Below are 18,476 nucleotides of genomic sequence, written 5' to 3'. Positions count from 1 at the left end.
CCCTGGGCAGTTGAAATACAACCTTGGAACCACAGGGGAGAAGGAAGTCCCTCACAGTCCCTTCAGGATGCATTCTGCACATCAGTCATCTTCACTGGGTTCCACTGAGCAACCAAAGGATCTTAAAATGCTGTTCTCTGGCCTCAGGGAGCTTGGATTTTTATTCGAGTCTACCCGGGGGACTCACCATCTCCCTAAGGAAGAGAAAGAGAAAATAAAAAGCAGACGATCTGGAGTCCCAGTTTGCCGGAGGCGCACAGAGCTCTCCTGTGAACAGCTGGCCGTCTGTTCTTCCTCCTTTCCTCCCCGCCGGGGGGTAAGTCCCCAGGGAGGCCCTTGAGCCTCTCCAAGAAGGAGGTGAGCCCTGTGGTCAGGCACGAATCCTCAGCAGCTTCAGGTCAGAGTTACAGGGTCTTAGTATTAGTCCTTAGTCGCGTCCGACTCTGTGACCCCATGGATTGTAGCCCGCCAGGCGACTCCGTCCATGGGATTCTCCAGGCAAGAACACTGGAGTGGTTGCCATTTCCTTCGCCAGGTGATCTTTCCGACCCAGGGGTCAAACCCAGGTCTTCCCTCGTTGCAGGCGGATTTGTTACCATCTGAGCCACCAGGGAAGCCTTAGGGAAGTTACTTAAAAGTTCTCATTAGCGAAATGGAAATAATCACTTCTACCTCTCAGGCAACCAGATGGCCTTGTGAGCCAGGTCGTTTGTGGCTGCAGAGGCCGGGGGGGGGGGGGGGGGGGGGCAGGGAGGCAGACGTGAGGGAGGAAAGGACGGGAAACAGGAAAAGGTGAAGCGAAGAGGGGACCCTGGGGGGAGGGGGCGGGGGGAGGGGAGCCCACCACCATATGCTCCCTCCTGCCTCCTGGACGTGCTTGTGGTTTTTGTTTTTTTAATAATTATTTTATTTTCAATTGGAGGATAATTGCTTTACAATGTTGTGTTGATTTCTGCCAAGCAACAATGTGACTCAATCATGAAAGTGAAAGTGAAAGTCGCTCAGTCGTGTCCGACTTTTTGCGACCCCATAGACTATAGAGTCCATGGAATTTTCTAGGCCGGAATACTGGAGTGGGTAGCCGTTCCCTTCTCCAGGGGATCTTCCCAATCTAGAGATCGAACCCAGGTCTCCCGCATTGCGGGCGGGTTCTTTTACCAGCTGAGCCACAAGGGAAGCCCAAGAATACTGGAGTGGGTAACCCATCCCTTCTCCAGGGGATTTTCCCGACCCAGGAATCAAACCGGGGTCTCCTGCATTGCAGGTGGATTCTTTACCAACTGAGCTATCAGGGAAGCCCACACGTATCTGAGCAGTGTTATACTGCAACTTCGCAGTAGCTGTCTGTTTTACACGTGGTGATGTATATGTTTCCATGCTGAATGCACTTACTTGTTAAATGTTGGAGCCACAGTGAGCAAAGAGCCCGCAGCCACGCTTCTCAAAACAGAAGCCTCAGTGTACATTTGGAAGACAATAATTTCGTTTTCGAGGGAGAATTTTTGGTGAAAAGAGTTTACAAGGGCAATTAAATTCTAACCTTTCAACACATCTGCTAAAAGCTATAGAAACAACAATGTCTTGTATTTCCTATGAGCCAGCACTTTGCAAGGATGTTGATGACATCATGCATCCTCAGGACCCTGTGACCTCAGGGCTGAGAGACCTGTTGCCTAGTCGTGCACACGGAGCTCAGAGAGGTCAGGTCAGAGTCCAGCAGGAAGGCAGGAACACCGAGATCCAAGCCGAGGTCCCCTTTATCCCGAGTCCCGTGCTCTTCACTGCCGGCCTCGGAGGCTGCGACCCTGACACCCTCACGGAGGAGGGTCACCGTGCTCTCAGACTCGGCCGCGTGGCTGATTTCTCCATCTCCCCTTCATCCTCGTCTCCTTTATCCGCCATCCTTGGCATAAACTCCCCGTTCATGAAGAAGTAGGGAAGGTCGGCGCTGAGTCATCTCCTTCCTACCTGGCCTGGCCCCCACCCCACACCTGCATCCACCCCAACTTCCTCATGCCTTTGGTCTCCCTTCCCTGTGCATACTCAAGACCAAAGACATGCATGTTCTTATTTCCTACTTTCCTACCCCAAAGTTGGCACACCAAATGTACCATACTTTTTGCACTTACTCTGTGTTTACCTAGCCAAGTGCCCAGGGAACATTTTGCTTTTAGCTCCAAGGGAGCGTCCTCTTCCTCCTCACAGGGACAGGCCCTGGTAAGTCATCAGGTTACCTACCCAGGTCCTCGGGTTCGGCCACTTGCTGGTTTGCACACGTTTTAGAATCACAAACAATCCTATGGGAGCCCCCTGGTCAGAGGTCAGTGCCCCCACGTCAGGAGTAGCCCCAGGAGCAGGTCACGGATTCGGGGAAAGGCTGTTGGACGTCTTGCTGGCTGTGCCCCTCAGAGGCAGGCGGGCACATCCACTGAGAAAGGACAACAGCGTGGGTACCCTGGCCCCCCCGACACCAGAGTGCTTAGTCAGACTCCCGCCGTTTTCCCAGCTGGCTGATGAAACCTGGCTCCTGCTGCACTGTTTCCGCGAGGCTCTCTGACCGTCAGGCTTGCATGTGTTTTGAACCATGTGTATTTCTTATTCTGTGAACTGCCTATGACCTCGGCCCGTTCTCCTCCTGCTCTTGTGGTCTTTCTTGCTTTCATCTCTGAGAGCGCTTCGTGTGTTTTGGAGAAAAACACTTCTCTGTGTCGCGAGGTGCCATGACTTTCCCCGGGTTTTGCTCTTTTTGCTTTTCCTTCTGTGTTGCGCTTTGGTTTGCTTTTCTGTATGGAGGTGGCTGTTGCTCACATTTGCAGTTTTTTAAAACTGTGGGCCATTTTCAAAGTCCCTATTAAATCTGTTAAATATTGCTTCTGTGCCCTGGCTCTTTGGCTGAGAGGTATGTGGGGTCTTAGACCCCCGTCTAGAGGGTCGAACCAGCACCTTCAGCATTAGAAGGCGAAGTCTTAACCACTGGACCACCCGGGAAGTCCCTATGCTTGCAGTTATTCACCTCTGTGTTTTGGCTGCTGGATTTTGAGACGTGGTTCCATATGTCCGTCAACTCCAAGGTTATTCTATTCAGAGTCCCAACAGGAATTACAGGGCACACTCAAAGTCGGGTGACTCAAGTTGGGGTTACCAGGGGACTAATGACAAGGGCCTGGGCAAGTTTTAGAGGGGCCCAAGGGGCAGGGCGAGAATAGGGGCCCAGCAGCAGCAGAGGCGCCATCTCCCTGGGCCCCCAGGGATGGAGCAGTCGTGGAGCCTGGAGGGAGGGAGCCGTGTAGACCAGGCCGCCTAGAAGGGACCCCTGACTGGGGGAGCCAGGAGGGAGCACCCCGCCCTCGCGCCCCTCGCGCGCCCTCCGGTCTAGCCGCAGCTCCGTGCTGGGGGAGGCCTGCTGCCGGTGGTGACCCTGAGCGCAGCAGTCCAGGGCCCAGAATGAGGCAGCGAGGGGTCTCACCTCTGTGTGGCGGATGCGGGGTGGGGATAGATCAGGCCCACTTACAGACCCTCTGACAGCCTTTGCAGGGGCTTACTTTCCCACTGACAGCTTTGCCGTGGAGTCTCTCTGGATGGACTCTGGGCAGTCCCGCCTTCCCTTTCCCCAACAACTAGCCGCTGGTCCCTACGCTGTTTACCACGAAATCCCCTTTTGCCCACATGTGTCATATATTAATGTCCCCCGGGCACGCAGGGCTATTTCTGGACTTTCTCTGAGGCCCAGTGGGCTGTGTGTCTATGCAAACTCTGTATTAATCGCCGAGGCCTTGTGAAGGTTTTAAGAACCGGGGAGACCAATGCCTCCGTGTTGCTGTCTTCTGCTTTAGAGTCTTGCTGGGCTGGGCTTGCTTGTCTATTTTGAGTGAATCTGCTTGCCTATTTGTGAAGGAAGGAAACTCTTTAGGTCATTTGGGGAGATTATATTAAACCTATGCACTTATTAATAGATGACTGACATCTTTATAAGTAGTTGATTCTGCTTTAAAACAGCGATTTGGGACTTCCCCGGCAGTCTAGGGGCTGGGACTCTGTGCTTTCACCGCCTGGCAGGGAACCAAGAACCCACAAGCCATGCGGTGCGGCCAAAAAAAGAAAAAAGAATTTTTAAGAAACCAGTTTGTTCCTGGGTTTTGGCACTGAGAAAAACAAGCGAAGAAAGACACCTGGCAGACTCTACCTGGCCAGGTGAGGAAAGCCTTTGCTTGCAGCGATGGGTCAAACCGACAGCCTACGGGATGCCCAGAGACCACATCTCTCAGGCACTGCTCCCGCCAAAATGCAGATCCCACATCTCATCCCGTGAGAGGACACGTCCGCAAAGTCAAATCGAGAGCATCCCCAAGAGAGGGGCCTGTCCTCTTCACCGATGCCGGGTCGTCCACTCTCCGTCAACAGCACTGAACACGCTCCGTGTCCTTAACGACAAAGAAGGGATGGCCACCTTCTCCAGATGAAGAGAGATGATGAGGACCTTCAAGCCGTGGCACTGCGCCGCCCTGTGTGGGTCCAGGAGAGGGGGCCACTGAGGGTGAAATCCACACGGTAGGTTAGTCACAGTATTGCCTCAAGGTCAAATCACCTGACCTGAACACTGTACTGTCGGTGTGTCAGGGAACGCTCCTGTTCTTACAAAACGCACGATGGAATATTTAGGGGTAAAGAACGTCCTGCTACTGACTCTAAAATTGTTCACAAAAAAAAATAGAAGTATGCATATAAACGTCGAGAGGAGTAATGAAGTAAATGTGGTAATTGCTAACAGTTGAGAACGGGGTAAAGAATATGTAGGAACTTTTGGTACTGTTCTTACAACTCGATGCTGGCGCAGCTTCTAGAATGTGGTCTTCAGGCTCCTCCCGACGGCATCCTCGCAACACCGGGTGCTGCTTGGGTGGGGCTCGTGAGTGCCAGCCGGCTACCAGCCTCTGGCCACAGTAAAACTGGGAGAAACAGCAGCAGCCTCGGGGACTGGACATCTCCTGGCCTTTCAGAGCACGGACCAGGGCTCCAGGGAGCTGGAGTCCTCTGTGGTCGAGAACCCAGTCTCCAGAAACCCGCCAGGGGTTCGGGGGAAGTTTGTACGCAGACAGCGCTGCTCCAGGAAGGACACAGAAATACACCCTGCGGGTGCAGAGGAAGGCTCGGGGTCAGGGACAGAAGGAAGTGGGGCTCAGGAAACGGATGCTTTTCCTCAGTCGGTTCCAGAGGCTCTGAGAGGTGGGAGCCGGAAGGAACAGCATGCGAGGGGTGGGGGGGCTGTGTGCACCAGGGGGTGCGAGGGGGCCCCCATCTGGGCCAGAGTCCCGGGAATTGGGGTCCAGCGGTGCTGACTGCTCTGGTGCTGTGCTTGGAAGGCAACTGGAGTGTGTGTGTACATCTGTGCCGTGTGTGTACATCTGTGCCATGTGTGTGTATGTGTACGTGTGTGTGTGTGTGTGTCTAACACAGACCATGAGTGGTTGGCAATGGGGCCCATCTGGGTTCCTGCTGGTGCCAGGACTAGACCTGAGTTCCACGAGGTCATTATCCCCAGCTCTTGGCAGCCCAGATTAAGGAGCAGCCCAGCTCGGCAGCAGGGGCCCAAAGTCCCAGAGCCGGACATCCCAGCGGGTGGCTTCTGCCCCTGACCGGCTCCATGATGGGTCAGGACAGGCCTGGACAGCAGACGCCCCTGCGAGACCCTGGGTCTGTGACTGAGTGGAATGCTGACCGCACCAAGGGAGGGATGCAGCCCCCGCTGCCTCCCCAAGGGCCTGTGAGTGATGGCAGAGGCCAGGTCTGGGCTAAACCCGAGTCCTCTGTGCAGCCTCCCAACAGGTTGGAGGAGGCCGTGCAGGAGGGGAGGGGGGATGGTGGGCTCTTGGCGGGTGATGGAGCGTGGACGTCCCGCACGGCCGGCGGCATCTGTCCTCACCAGCGTCCACTCACTGCTGAGCCGCTGTGTCCGTCACAGCAACAACGCATGTGCAGGGAAGGGGCCGGGCCCCAAGACTAACGACACGTGAGCAGGGAAGGGGCGGGGCCCCAAGGGCAATGACGCGGGCAGAGGAAAGGGGCTGCGCCCCAAGAGGTGGCGGCGTCACCCCAGGCTTTTCACCAGCAGACTCTGCAGTCCGAGGATGGGATCTCTGTGTAGCCGGAGAACATGACTTTATATCAAGGGGCATGAAATACACTCCAGAGAAAAAGGAGGGACTCATCTTCGCATTCTCTACACGGTCAGCCCAGCTGCAGACCGCTGTGCTCTCTCCCCCTCAGCTTTGTCTGGAAATAACCTCCCGGAGTCAAGCTGTTGGGTGTGAAACAGAAACGAAAAACGTTGTCCTTGAAAACTGGACACCGTGTACCTCCAGTGGTGCAAGATTCCAGAGGGCTTATCAGCTCCGGCGTGGCTGTATCTTATCTGGTACAACCCTGCACAATTAGAAACAAAATAATCCAATTTAGCCGACATTAAGCCGCAGCTAGTGAGCATGCTGTTAGCTGCCAGGACTTCCAGTATAACCAGGTCTCTGGTTTATTCATACATTTCTGGTGGCTCTGGTGGTTGTCAGGGAGGAAGTTAGTATCAGAATTGCTAAAGGAACAACCTTGTAAGCTGTCACTAGTGTCTTTAAAAGAATAGGAATCTTTACATTGAACATTTACTTATTTTATAGAAGGATAAAAATAAAGTTGTTGAGACAAGTGTTTCTTCACCACAAAAGAGATTCCTCCTCTTAGTGTAAGAGATTACAGAAAAATGAATGATTGTTATTTAGTCTCTCAGTCCTGTCTGACTCTTTGCGACCCCACGGACTGAAGCCCGCCAGGCCCCTCTGTCCATGGGATCCTCCAGGCAGGAACACTGGAGCGGGTTGCCATTTCCTCCTCCAGGGGATCTTCCCCACCCAGGCATTGAACACGAGTCTCCTGCATCGGCAGACGATTCTTTACCACTGGGCCACCTGGGAAGCCCTACAGAACAGTGAGTGGTCTGGGATTTTACGCGCACACACGTCTATACCGCCTGCCTCCACTGGAGAACAGATCAGTGGTCTCTCCGAGTGAAGACGGGGTGTCGCGTTCTCGTGCCGCCTCCGTTTCCTCCTTGCTTCCTCTCCGCTTGGCTGTTGCTCTACTGCTGGTTGAGTGGAACCCCCCCCCGAGGTACGTTCCTACCGTGGTCACTGTGGCTGCGGGCCTCTGAGACCGGGTCTTGGCAGGGGTAGTCAGGTTAGAGTGAGGCCACACTGGTGACAGGGGGCTCTAGCCCAGGGACTGCTGTCCTTACAGGGAGATGGACACTCTGACACAGACACACAGAGACTGAGACTGGGGTGGGACGGTCACCAGCCTTGGAACACCCCGGGCTGCTGGCGACCCCTGGAAGCTGGGCGAGGGCCTGGAACAGTTCCCTCTGCGAGCCCGCGGAAGGAGCCCACCCTGCCATTACCGCGGCTGAGGGCTTCAGCTTCTGGATCTGTGAGAGGAGAAATCTCACAGTTTGGGGTACTTTGTTACAGCAGCCCCGGCCGACCCGTACAGTCTTCCGTGCGCTGTCCAGGTTTATGCTAATCACAGTCTGCTTGTTGCCGGGAGTTCCTGTCGATGTGTGACCTGTGCTTTATCTTTAAACAGACTCACGCTTCACCACCGTGTGCCTTAGTCGCACACGCTCCCTTTCTCAGCGGTTATTTCATCTCATCTTCGGACTCTTGGTACAGTCCTCCTCCCCCCTCCCCTGCCCTCCCCCTCCTCCCCTCCCACCTCCCTACCTTCCCCTCTCCCATCCACCCCCCTCCCCCTCCTCTGCCCTCCCCCTCCCCCTCCCTACCTTCCCCCTCCCCTGTCCACCCCCCTTCCCAGCTTCCTTCCCACTCTCCTCCCACCCCCACTCCCACTGTGCTGGATGCTTGCTTAGCTGCTCACTCCTTTCTTTTCATCTCACACCTGCTTGAGGAGCTCCCTCCAGACACTGCTCTAAATTAACGAGGTAATTTGACATGACTCCTTCCGTCTCTGAGACCGATGTGTTTTTCTCTGCAAGCAGCTTAAAGTCTGTTTTCCCGGTGCCTTAGAGTATTGCCCCGGCGGAGGGAAGGACTTGACCTGATTGGGTTTATGTGTCGCAAAATCTGGACTTTGTTTCGTGAACCAAGACCTGCTCTGCCTCGTGGTGGGGTGCACCCGGCTCCCAAAGGAAACGCTCCGGGATTCAGGGCCTTCCCCTTGGGCAGTCTGACTGCAGCCCTCGCCCACCGCCTCCTAGGGTACCCTCTCTCACCACTGACTCCACCCGCTCAGTCAGGGAGAGAGACAGCCCCCATCTCAGCTGGGGGGACCCTCCCTTGTGGCTTCTGGGAGGTGGGCCTCGAAGACTGGCCGTGCCCTGGACTCTGTCCTCAAATCTTCCCCTTCCCTTGGCTTCCAGTTTTTAAATGCACTTTTTTGGGTTATATTCTTTTCCTCCTTGGTGGCTGTTGAGAAATCCTATTTTTTTGCCAGTTTAAATTTTTTTTCCTTATTTTTATTGAAAATTGGGAAGGGAAATTCTGTAAGCCCATCTCATTTTAACAGTGAACTTATGTTAAACTGATGTTTGATACACTGGCAGCTAATATAATAATAGTAATGATGTTGACGGGGTACGTGGATGAAGATAACTGTTACTCAGACTTCCAATCCCATCATCCTTATTCTAGGGACATGGCAAAGAGGAAAAGGACCGCCAAGGATGATTTTTGCTTGAGAGGCAGTGTAGGAGGACTCTCTGGAGAAACAGAACTGATAGGATCTATAGACCTATTTGTCTATGTCTACATTGTTGCTGTTTCTCAGTTGCTCAGTCGTGTCCATCTCTGCAACCCTGTGGACTGCAGCACGCTAGGCCTCTCTGTCCATCACCAACTCCCGGAGTTTACCCAAACTCATGTCCATCAAGTCGGTGATGCCATCCACCCATCTCAGCCTCTGTCGTCCCCTTCTCCTCCCGTCAGGAATACTCCCCTGCTTTTGCTGCGGTCACCAGCTGCCGGTGAAGACAGCAGATAGATGTCAGGAAACGCTGTGGAAAATTGAAGTTTCTTATGCAAAAGGAGCTTTCAAAGAAACTTTTAAACTTTCGAAGTAAGGAGATATTTAAGTTTATAAGTAAAGAAAGGAAAATGGAAATGTCAGTCTCTTGTCTAACTGATCAATGAGAAAAAAGCTAGGCACTGGACATTGGTTGGTAATCACAGGCCTGTGGAAGGGCACGCTGGGAGACCTCGGGAAGGGTGGCGTGAGGGAAATGTGTGAGAACGCCTATCCAAGCCTTTGTCAGGTGTTCTTTTTACGGTTTTCCAGATCTGAACAGTTATTTTAAGAGTATATGGTGTACAATTGCTACGTTCACAATGAGTAACCATGTACAGCGCATGGAACTCTGCTCAATGCTATGTGGCAGCCTGGACGGGAGGGGAATTTGGGGGAGATTGGATATATGTATATGTATGGCTGAGTTCTTTCACTGTTCACCTGAAACTATCACAGCATTGTTAATCTGATATGTTGTTATTCAGTCGCTAAGTTGTGTCCGACTCTTTGTGACCCCATGGACTATAGCACGCCAGGCTTTTCTGTCCTTCACTGTCTCCTGGGAGTTTGCTCAAATTCATGTCCATTAAGTTCGTGATGCTGTCTAACCATCTATCTTCAATATAAAATAAAACATTTTTTAACAAAGAAATAAGGTATTCAAAGTAGTAAGGAAAATAGCCCTCAGCCCACATGCCCTCAGGCCTTTGTTCCCTGGGACCTGGCCTGCTTACCGGAGGGAAAAGCCTGGGTGTCTTACTGGTCTTTGCGTCATACTGCAACTCAGCGGTGCTGAGAAAATTAGGTTCTTGGCTTTATCTACATCTAATTCAGTCTTCCTTCTGAGCCCTGCCCACTGGTTATCAGGGGAAACATTTTTAATTATGCTATATTTTTAATTAAAAAGTGTAAATTCATGTCCACTGTGATTCAGATTTTGACCTGAAAATGTAAACAATTTCTTGGGATAATTCTCTTTTTCTGGGCAAACACGTCCAGACATTGGCTGCCTTCCCTCCGCCTTCCTGCCTCTCCTCTTGTCTAACGGGTGGAAAGTGGGGTCACCAATGATGCTGGCGTTGACCGGGCACTCCCGGACCGTGTCGTCTGCTGGGGGCCGTCCCGCGCCCCGCCTGTGGCTGCCCTCAGGGGACACTGTTGTGGGGCGGGCTTGTCTGGTCTCCCACTGGTGTCTGCCTGGCAGAGGAGCCTCGCCTGCCCCCAGGTCCGCCGACCCAGAGCTCTCTGCACCCGGGGCTCTCAGACGCTCAGCTGGGCTCTGCGGTGGAGTCATTGCGCGCAGCTGTGACCGGCCTGCGGCTGGCCTGTGGGGGTCTGGTCATAAAGTGTCCACGGCCCTCTGACGCTGGGCCACCCAGAGCCACCTCTGCCGGGCCCAGCTGCCCCACGGGCGGATGTGGCCTCCCCGAGGTTGGCGGTGGCAGCTAGGCCTTGAGTGTGTTCCAGAGTCCGAGAGGGCAGCAGGAGCCAAAGCCCTCCGTGCTCTGGGCTCCTGCCTGGCCCCGAGGCCTGCCTTCCTCTCTGGGCCAAAGCCAAGGGGGAGAAAGAGAAGTGAGACCTGCCCTTCTGACCCCTGGGATCTCCTCTCCGCCTGTCCCCTTCCCCTCCTACATCAGACCCATCTCATCACTGAGCTCAGGCTGCGGCCCTCGTGGGCGAGGGAGCAGAGGAGCCTCTTCTGTGCCAGAGAACCCCGGAGGGGCATAGAACCATCGGAAGAGCCTCATGCAAGCCAGTCCCCTGGCTGAGCCGTCCTGCCCTGTAGGTGGTTCTGCACATCCAGCACCGGCATCTCTTCCCTCCTGGGCTCCGGTCCCTCTCTCGTCCCCTCCCCTCCCTGTCTCCACTCTGGCAGTTGGTGAGCATCCTGGAGAGGGGGCAACAGCACGCAGGTGGTCCTCGGGGGTCAGCGCTGTGCACGCCGAGGTGGACCCCGTCCAGTGGGCTCTATGGTAGGGCTGCCCAGCAGGAGGACCAAGCCCTCTTACTCAGTTACTGATGGCAGTTCTTTGTTGCTTCTTCAGCTGTTGGCTGTAAATCTGGGGGTGGGGAAGGAGAGGACCTCCAGGTAGGAGGGCCGAGCTGTGGGACTGGGAGCGCCGACAATGCACACGCATGCACACACATGTTGACATGTATTTCTGTTTCTCGGGGACCTTCGTGTGCATTTCTCTGTCTGCTCCAAGCTTGATGCCCTGGCTGCCTGTCGAGTGGCGGCTGAGGTGGAGATTAGGCTCTGAGGCAGCCCGTCGGGCTGAAAGCACACATACAGAAACTGTCTGCAGGAAGCCCCTGAAATGGCCCCTGAGCGCGGTGAGCTCCTCACACACCGCTTTCCTCTGTCGTCGGATCTCACTTCTGGGCTCCTGCCTGGGTGCTGGGGAGGGGTGGCTCTCTGTGGGGGCAGAGTTGTGTGAACCACACGCACCTTCCATCAGCCCCATGGGTTCGGGAAGAGGCTCACGCCACCCAAGACTCTGCCATGGCACTGGGAGTGACACCAAGATCAAGGTGTCACAGGGCTGGTTTCTCCAAGGCCTCTGTGTCCTTGACGGCCGTCCCTCTGGAGTCGCTTCTGGTGTCCAAACCTCCTCTTCTAAGGACACCAGTCAGAATGGGTTAAAAACCACCCTGACTTGAACTTGAACTCTTAAAGATTCTGTGTCCCATCACAGTGACATTCTGAGGTCTTGAGTGCTAGGCCATCAGCATGGACTTTGGAAAAGGGGACGGAATATGAGTCTGCCAGGATTCGCTTTATGGTGCAGTCTAAAATCTCTTTTCTTGGCCATGTCACCCTCAGTGCCCCAACCAGCGACTGAACCCAGGCTGCCACAGTGACAGCCTGGAATCCTGACCACTAGGTCACCAGGGGACTTGCTAAGTAATTTCTGCAAACAGTCCATGGACACTTTAAAAAGATTTTGTTTTATACAAAAATAGGATATGTGTTAAATAAAGCCTATTGTGTAATTTGAATACTGTAGGCATATTATTTTTCTACAGGATTTTTTAAATTTAAAAATATAAATTTTTAGGGCTCATTGTGAACTTGTGAAAACGACCTTGAATTCCTAATTTTTTTTTTGCTTCAAGTATTTCCACACAATGTAGTCTGTGTGGAAATGTTGATGATTGCTGCAATTTGTTTAGTGATGATATCTTTCTCCATTAAAATTCCTCTGAGCCTTATTTGAAATCTTGACTTTAAAGGACTTTGGCCGTCTGTCATGGTTGGCATTTTCCTGGTAGACTCTCACTCAGTTCTGTTTGTTTGCTGGTGGAGAAGCAGGTGGGATCTCGGCTCCCCGACCAGGATCAGACCTGCACCCCCAGCACTGGAAGGCGAAGTCTTAACCACTGGACTGCCAGGGTGGTTCCTCCCGCTCAGTTCTTTATTTCTACCTTTGTCCTTCATCATTAGTTGCAGGAATGTACCTAAAAAGTAGCATCTGGCTGATTCTTTGCTCTTTCACTTAATCTGTTCTTTTCTTCTCAAATGTGAGACATAGCAAGGAGAATAATTTCATCCAGGCACGAGCTACACTGTGATTAATGATACGTTCAGTCTTTCTCCTGCTGCCTTATTTTATGCTTTATGTTCATTGTGATTTCTTGTCGCTTAAGATCATTTTATGTCTTCTTTTCTCCTCCAGGAGTGTGAAAAATTACATCTAAATGTTATCCCAATAGTGGTTACACTGAAATTATTACAAACATATTTTATCCCGCACTCTTCTATCAACGTGAAGAATTGGACATTGTTCATAACCACCAGCCTTCACATCGCCAAGAATTTGAATATGCCTTCACTTCCCCCTTCTTATCACCTGGCTATTGTTAAGTACTCTGGGATTTTCTTCAAATTTCTCCTTCTCTTATTTATTCCTTTAAAAACAGTGTAAGACTCATTAATTGTCAATATTACATGTAATGGTGAAGAGGGGCAGTTGCGTTTGTTTCAATGTTTTACGATTGGGAAGAAAAGCATTTGGAGTGTGCGCCACTCTTTACCCAGGAAGCATGCTTTAGTGAACCCCGAAGCCATGTTGCCTTCCCCGATGGCTCAGTAGGTAAAACGCACGCCTGAAATGCAAGAGACACAGGAGACTTGGGTTCAGTTCCGAGGTTGGGAAGATTCCCTGGAGGAGGAAATGGTAACCCGCTCCAGTGTTCTTGCCAGGAAATCCCATGGACAGGCACGACTGAGAGACTAAGGCCATACTTAGTCGTGTAAGAAAAGCATCTACCCATTAGGGGAAATTAAACCAGGTACACCTGCTTTGAACTGATGTTAAGATTTATGTTCTGTTCAGCAGGTACTTGTTCATCTGGATGAAGACTGGCCCGTGGTGGAGCACTCTGTCTCGGGGGATGTGGACTGCCTCCTCCAGGCGGCTTGCTCAGGACTCGGGCTGGCCTACAGCCTGGGTTCATGTGAGGGCTGGTTTTCTCTCCATCTCACGAGGAAGGAGGGGCCGGGCTTGGCACAGAGCTGGTGTTTGGATCAGAGCTGTCCCAGCATGCTTCTTCAGGATGGAAAGCCCAGGTGATTAGAAGAAAGTCCCGTGAGTCATCCAGGTCCTCCTCACTGGCCCGTGAGCACGGGGCATCATGTTCGGGGTTGGGTGTGGACGACTCAGCAGGAAAGCAAAGTCTCTACTGTCAATCATCCTGTATTTTAAATAGTTGCCTTGCTCACTGTGCGTATTTTCTGTCTCGGCAGCTGCTTTTTTTTAAATGCAGTATCTAATCATTCTCTTTTTAATTCTTATTTACTTCTTTATTTTTGGCTGCGCTGGGTCTTCGTACTCTAGTTGTGGGGAGCAGGGGCTGCTCTCTAGTTGTGGAGCACGAGCTTCTCACTGTGGTGGCTTCTCGTGTCACGAAGCACGGGCTTCAGTACCTTTGGCTCCAGGCTCAGTCGTTAGGCTCTCGGGCTCCAGAACTCGGACTCAGTAGTTGAGCACGGGCTTAGTTGCTCCACAGCATGTGGGATCTTCCTGGACCAGAGATCGAACCCAGGTCTCCTGCATCGGTAGGCAGCTTCTTAACCACTGCACCACCAGGGAAGCCCATCTGCAGTTTCTCTTTAAGTGCTTAATTCTAAGCCGGTCTCTGTGGCCGGTGGAGAGCTGTAGCCAGCTCCTCTCCCAGCCTCACATGATTGCTCCTGGAAACTGCATCTACATAGCTCTTCCAATCCATGGCTCTTGAGTTAGGAATGGCCACTGAAAATCTCAGTGCAGATTCCGCTGGTGACACATGGCCTTCAGAAGTTATCGTTTACATGAATGTGTTTCTAATTAGGCAACAGATGTGATAGTTCCAAGCAGAGCCAGCTCAGCAGTTCCACTGCATCTCAGGTGGAGGTTGGGACAGTCAAGGTGGGGTCATGCCCAGGCAGGCAGGCAGGGGGATCAAGTCAAGGCGCTGGCTTGTCTAGGGAGCACCCAGGGCAAGGCTGGCATTACTAACACTGAGTAAGGTGGTTTCACCTTTCACACCTGCAGCCGTCACTTCCTGGGATACACCATGGTAACTGTTAGAAATAAGCTGTGTCACTCAGGACGTGGCCCTCCTGAACCGTCAGACACCGTCTCTGAGGCGCATGCGTGGCAACGTTTCCTGCTGTGCCTTTCCACCCTATGTTTTGTTACCATGTCACCTGACTTCCCCAAATCCTCTGGAGGCACTTGGGACAAATTCTTACCACCTGGGAGCAGCTGTCCAAGGCATGTAAATCCGCTCCCCTCTGGGCAACTCCTAGGACACCTGGTCACCCCCTCCCGCTCTGACCCCCCACTCCGGGTTCCTGGAGGGCAGCGGGTGGGGGGAGTCCTGGATTTATTGCTGAGGCTGCCCCGGGATGGGTGTATTCCTGGCATCCCAAGTTGAAGTGAGAGTAGCTTTTCTAAACAATGCTTAGAAAGGGTGATTTGGTTCCCTGGAATAATTAGCGATGTAGTCAGAGTGCAAAAGAGCATTTAGAAGGGGAGACGTGGCGTGGCTGTCTTCAGAAACATAACCCAGTTGAGGGGAAGGACCTGGGAGAATGGGGAGGACTCTGCTTCCATCACAGTTGACAAAACTCAGTACTGTGCTTGCCAGAAACTGCATCATTTACTTCCCATAACACTACAATTGTATAACATGACCGGTATGCTCACTTTACAGGGGAGTGTGAGTCATGGAGAAAGTATATAATTTTAAATGTCACCCAGTTGGTAAGGAGCGGAGTCGGGATCCCCACCCTGTCAGCAAGACTCCAGAGTCTGCATCTCCATCGCCACTGGTATATCCAGAGCCTGTTCTCCTGCACAACCCCCTCCATCAGTGTTAACTGGCCTAGAGAAGAAGACACAAGGAAATTTCAAAACCCATCTCCTCTTCTTGGGTCTTGAGAAAGCTCATCTCCTCTTATTATGCTCTAACTAGTATATTTTTGTGGGACCTAATATCCATGGTGGGCTTTCCTGGTGGCTCAGTGGTAAAGAATCCACCTGCCAATGCAGAAGACGTGGATTTGATCCCTGGGCCGGGAAGATCCCCTGGAGGAGGAAATGGCAACCCACTCCAGTATTCTTGCCTGGAGAATCCCATGGACAGAGGGGCCTGGTGGGCTGCAGTCCAGGGGGTCACACAGAGTCAGACACGACTTAGCGACAGAACAGCAGCAACAATACCCACGATGCTGAAATTTGCAGGCTTCTCCTGTTCCCTGCGGTATGGTCTGCTTTACCCTCATCATTAAAAAATGTTGACGTTGAATTCACAGTCCGTCCATCTGTGACCTTTCCCTGCTCAGCAGAGTGTGGGTAATTGTATTCAGAGATGTTTCCCAGCCTTGAAGGAAGCTGGAGGCTGCTGGGCTCCACACGCTCCTGGAAAGTTAAAGGCCTTCTCTGTGGGAACAGCCTGGGTGACCCTTCGATTTTTGCTCTAGTGGTGAAAGCAGCCCCGTTAGCCTGGCTCTGTGATCTGCAGACTCCAGTGAACCTGGCTTTTTTTTCTCTTTTTCCCCAAATGGAGCAGGTTAACAGATTCAGCTGCTATTCAGAGAAGTGGTGAGCGTATGTACGTACGTGTGTGTTTTGTAAAACAAAACCTGAAGTCCAAAAAAGAAGCCAGTGGAAACTCCTGTTCCTTAAATAATGACAGCTGAGTTGGGGGCGCCTCTCCACAGCCCACAGCCCTGCAGTGGGGTTTGGAGGAGACTAAGGCCCCCTGGACACAGAGACCCCACGTCGGGGTTAGTGGCCCAAGACCAGGACAGGTGGGGCGTGGCTGAGTAATGGAGAGGGTCCTCTGCTTCTTCTGGGTGTGTTTTCATTTCTAGTATTTAAGTTCCCATCACTCATTTTTTTCTGGGAAGGGCTCCAGGTTTATTTTATCTCTGCTTTTCAAGGATTTGCACACAGTGAGTGATCACCAGATAGTTGTCAAATGAATGAATGTGAACTTTTGCTTTTTTTTTCATCAAATAGTTTTGTACAGCGTGATGCCAAGGCAAGCTTCAGTCTTACCAGATCTTACTGCTGACGCCAGAATGTCAATAGACTTCTGTGGCCGAAGCCCTAGCGTCACCTCCCCAAGCATCGGACGGCAGCTGGACAGGCAGGTGGCGGGAGGAAGGGTCACCAGTGCAGAGGGACTGAGAACGCAGGGGCCAGCTGCTCTGCGTACACACGGCCCATCTGCCTGAAGGGTGCAGTCAAGGCCACTGCAGCACAAGTGGGAATCCGGTTGGATTCTGAGAGCCGATGGTACAAGTGGAGGGCCTCACCCAGAGCCTGCCTGCCCTCATGCTGGTTACAAACGTGGTCTTTCCATTTCCCATGACGGGTTAGGAGCTGTCGGTCGTGTGGGGCGGGGGTGATGCTGCCAGGCAGGCCGAGGTGTCCTTACAACACCCCTGTGTCTCGATGGAAGAGCTCTTTTGCCACCCGGGGACCACGAAACACTCAGCACACGTCTCCATCTGAGCTGCGGGCGGCTCATGAAAACCTACCATTGTCTGTTGTTTAGAGGGGCCTCCGGGGACATCAGAGCCTCCCTGATGGCTCTGCTGGTAAAGAATCTGCCTGCAATGCAGGAGACACAGGAGACGTGAGCTCGATCCCTGGGTCAGGAAGATCCCCTAGAGGAGGAAATGGCAACCCACTCCAGTATTCCTGTCTAGAAAATTCCATGGACAGAGGAGCCTGGCAGGTTCCAGTCCAAAGGGTCGCAGAGAGTCGGACATGACTCAGCGACTGGGCCACCAGGCATACTTGGAGAACATCAATATTCGGCCTTGAGCCGGATTTCCTGAGAAGGCAGCTCAACGTGGTCCTCCCTGAGCAGGTTTTTTTCTTTTTAACTAAGAGGAATCTCAATTGCTGAGAGTTAATAGCTTTAATGATTTGGCGTGATTTGTAATTTGTTCTCCATTTTATTTTCCATAGTCAATCTTTCCCTTAGTAAAAGAGCAAAGTTTTCTTAACTGTGCCCATGTGTCCAGTCTCATTCCCCACTGAGGACAGGCAGAGGGACAGACGTGGTTCTGTTTCTGAGCTTGCGTTTATAAATAGTTTTTGTTTATAATTATGGTCTAACTCTGTGTGTCGTGTAACTCCAAATGTATTTGCAAAAAGAAACCCATGGGTCAGCCCTGGGGAAGGAGAATTATTAGCACTCAAAGTTCTCCGTCTCTGAAAAGAGTCTGGCTCGCAGTCTCTCTCGAGGTTGCCGTCAAGCCGTCAGCAAGACTGTATCATCCGAAGGCTCCACAGGGGCTGGAGAACCTGCTCCCCAAGACAGTCCCGGGATGCAACGGGAGACGCGACGACCTCAGATCCTCCCCGTTCCTGACGATGTGGGGGTCTCCACGGGGCACCCTGCAGCCCCTTCCCCAAGTGAGAGCCAGAGAGCAAGACAGAGCCGACGCCTCCAGTAACCCAGACTTGGACTCACCATCACTTCTGTACCGTTGGTCACACAGACCAAAGCCGACCTAGAGTGGGAAGGACCAGCCGGGCATGCAGACAGAGCAGCCTCAGGGAGGGTCACCTCCTCAGAGACTGGTGGCCGTAACACTCCTCTGAGGGGCCGAGTCATGTGTGTCTTTTCACGGCCGTGTTAGGCACGGGGGTGGTTCGGTGGGAAGCACCCACAGAGCTCTGTGGATGGTAAAGAGATGCTGGGCACTCAGCAGGAGCTGGGGTCAAAATACTCCTGAGGATAAGGCATAAGCAGAGATATTTCCTAATGAGCATAATAAATACTGCAGAATTTTTTTCCCTGATTTTCAGTTGTTTTCATTCATATTAATGAAGTTAGGCTTGAGCCCAAATAGAGTTAAGTGTCTGGGGAGGATCTGGACGGGTTCTAGCTGCCTGTTTCCTGCCTGA

At 52.4% G+C, this 18,476-nt stretch overlaps 1 long non-coding RNA gene across 1 annotated transcript; it reads left to right on the top strand.

Moving 5' to 3' along the window:
* The first annotated feature begins 7,887 nt into the window (after positions 1-7,887).
* Positions 7,888-13,850, top strand: LOC145518768 (uncharacterized). The gene is made up of 2 exons (XR_014063279.1): positions 7,888-7,981; positions 12,741-13,850. It is a non-coding gene; the product is annotated as an uncharacterized LOC145518768 (long non-coding RNA).
* The last annotated feature ends 4,626 nt before the right edge of the window (positions 13,851-18,476 follow it).

The sequence above is a fragment of the Giraffa tippelskirchi genome, chromosome 8, assembly GCF_054371585.1.
Source record: "Giraffa tippelskirchi isolate mGirTip1 chromosome 8, T2T-mGirTip1v1.2.pri, whole genome shotgun sequence".
Taxonomy (NCBI): Eukaryota; Metazoa; Chordata; class Mammalia; order Artiodactyla; family Giraffidae; genus Giraffa; species Giraffa tippelskirchi.
This window is presented reverse-complemented; position numbering and strand designations above follow the sequence as displayed.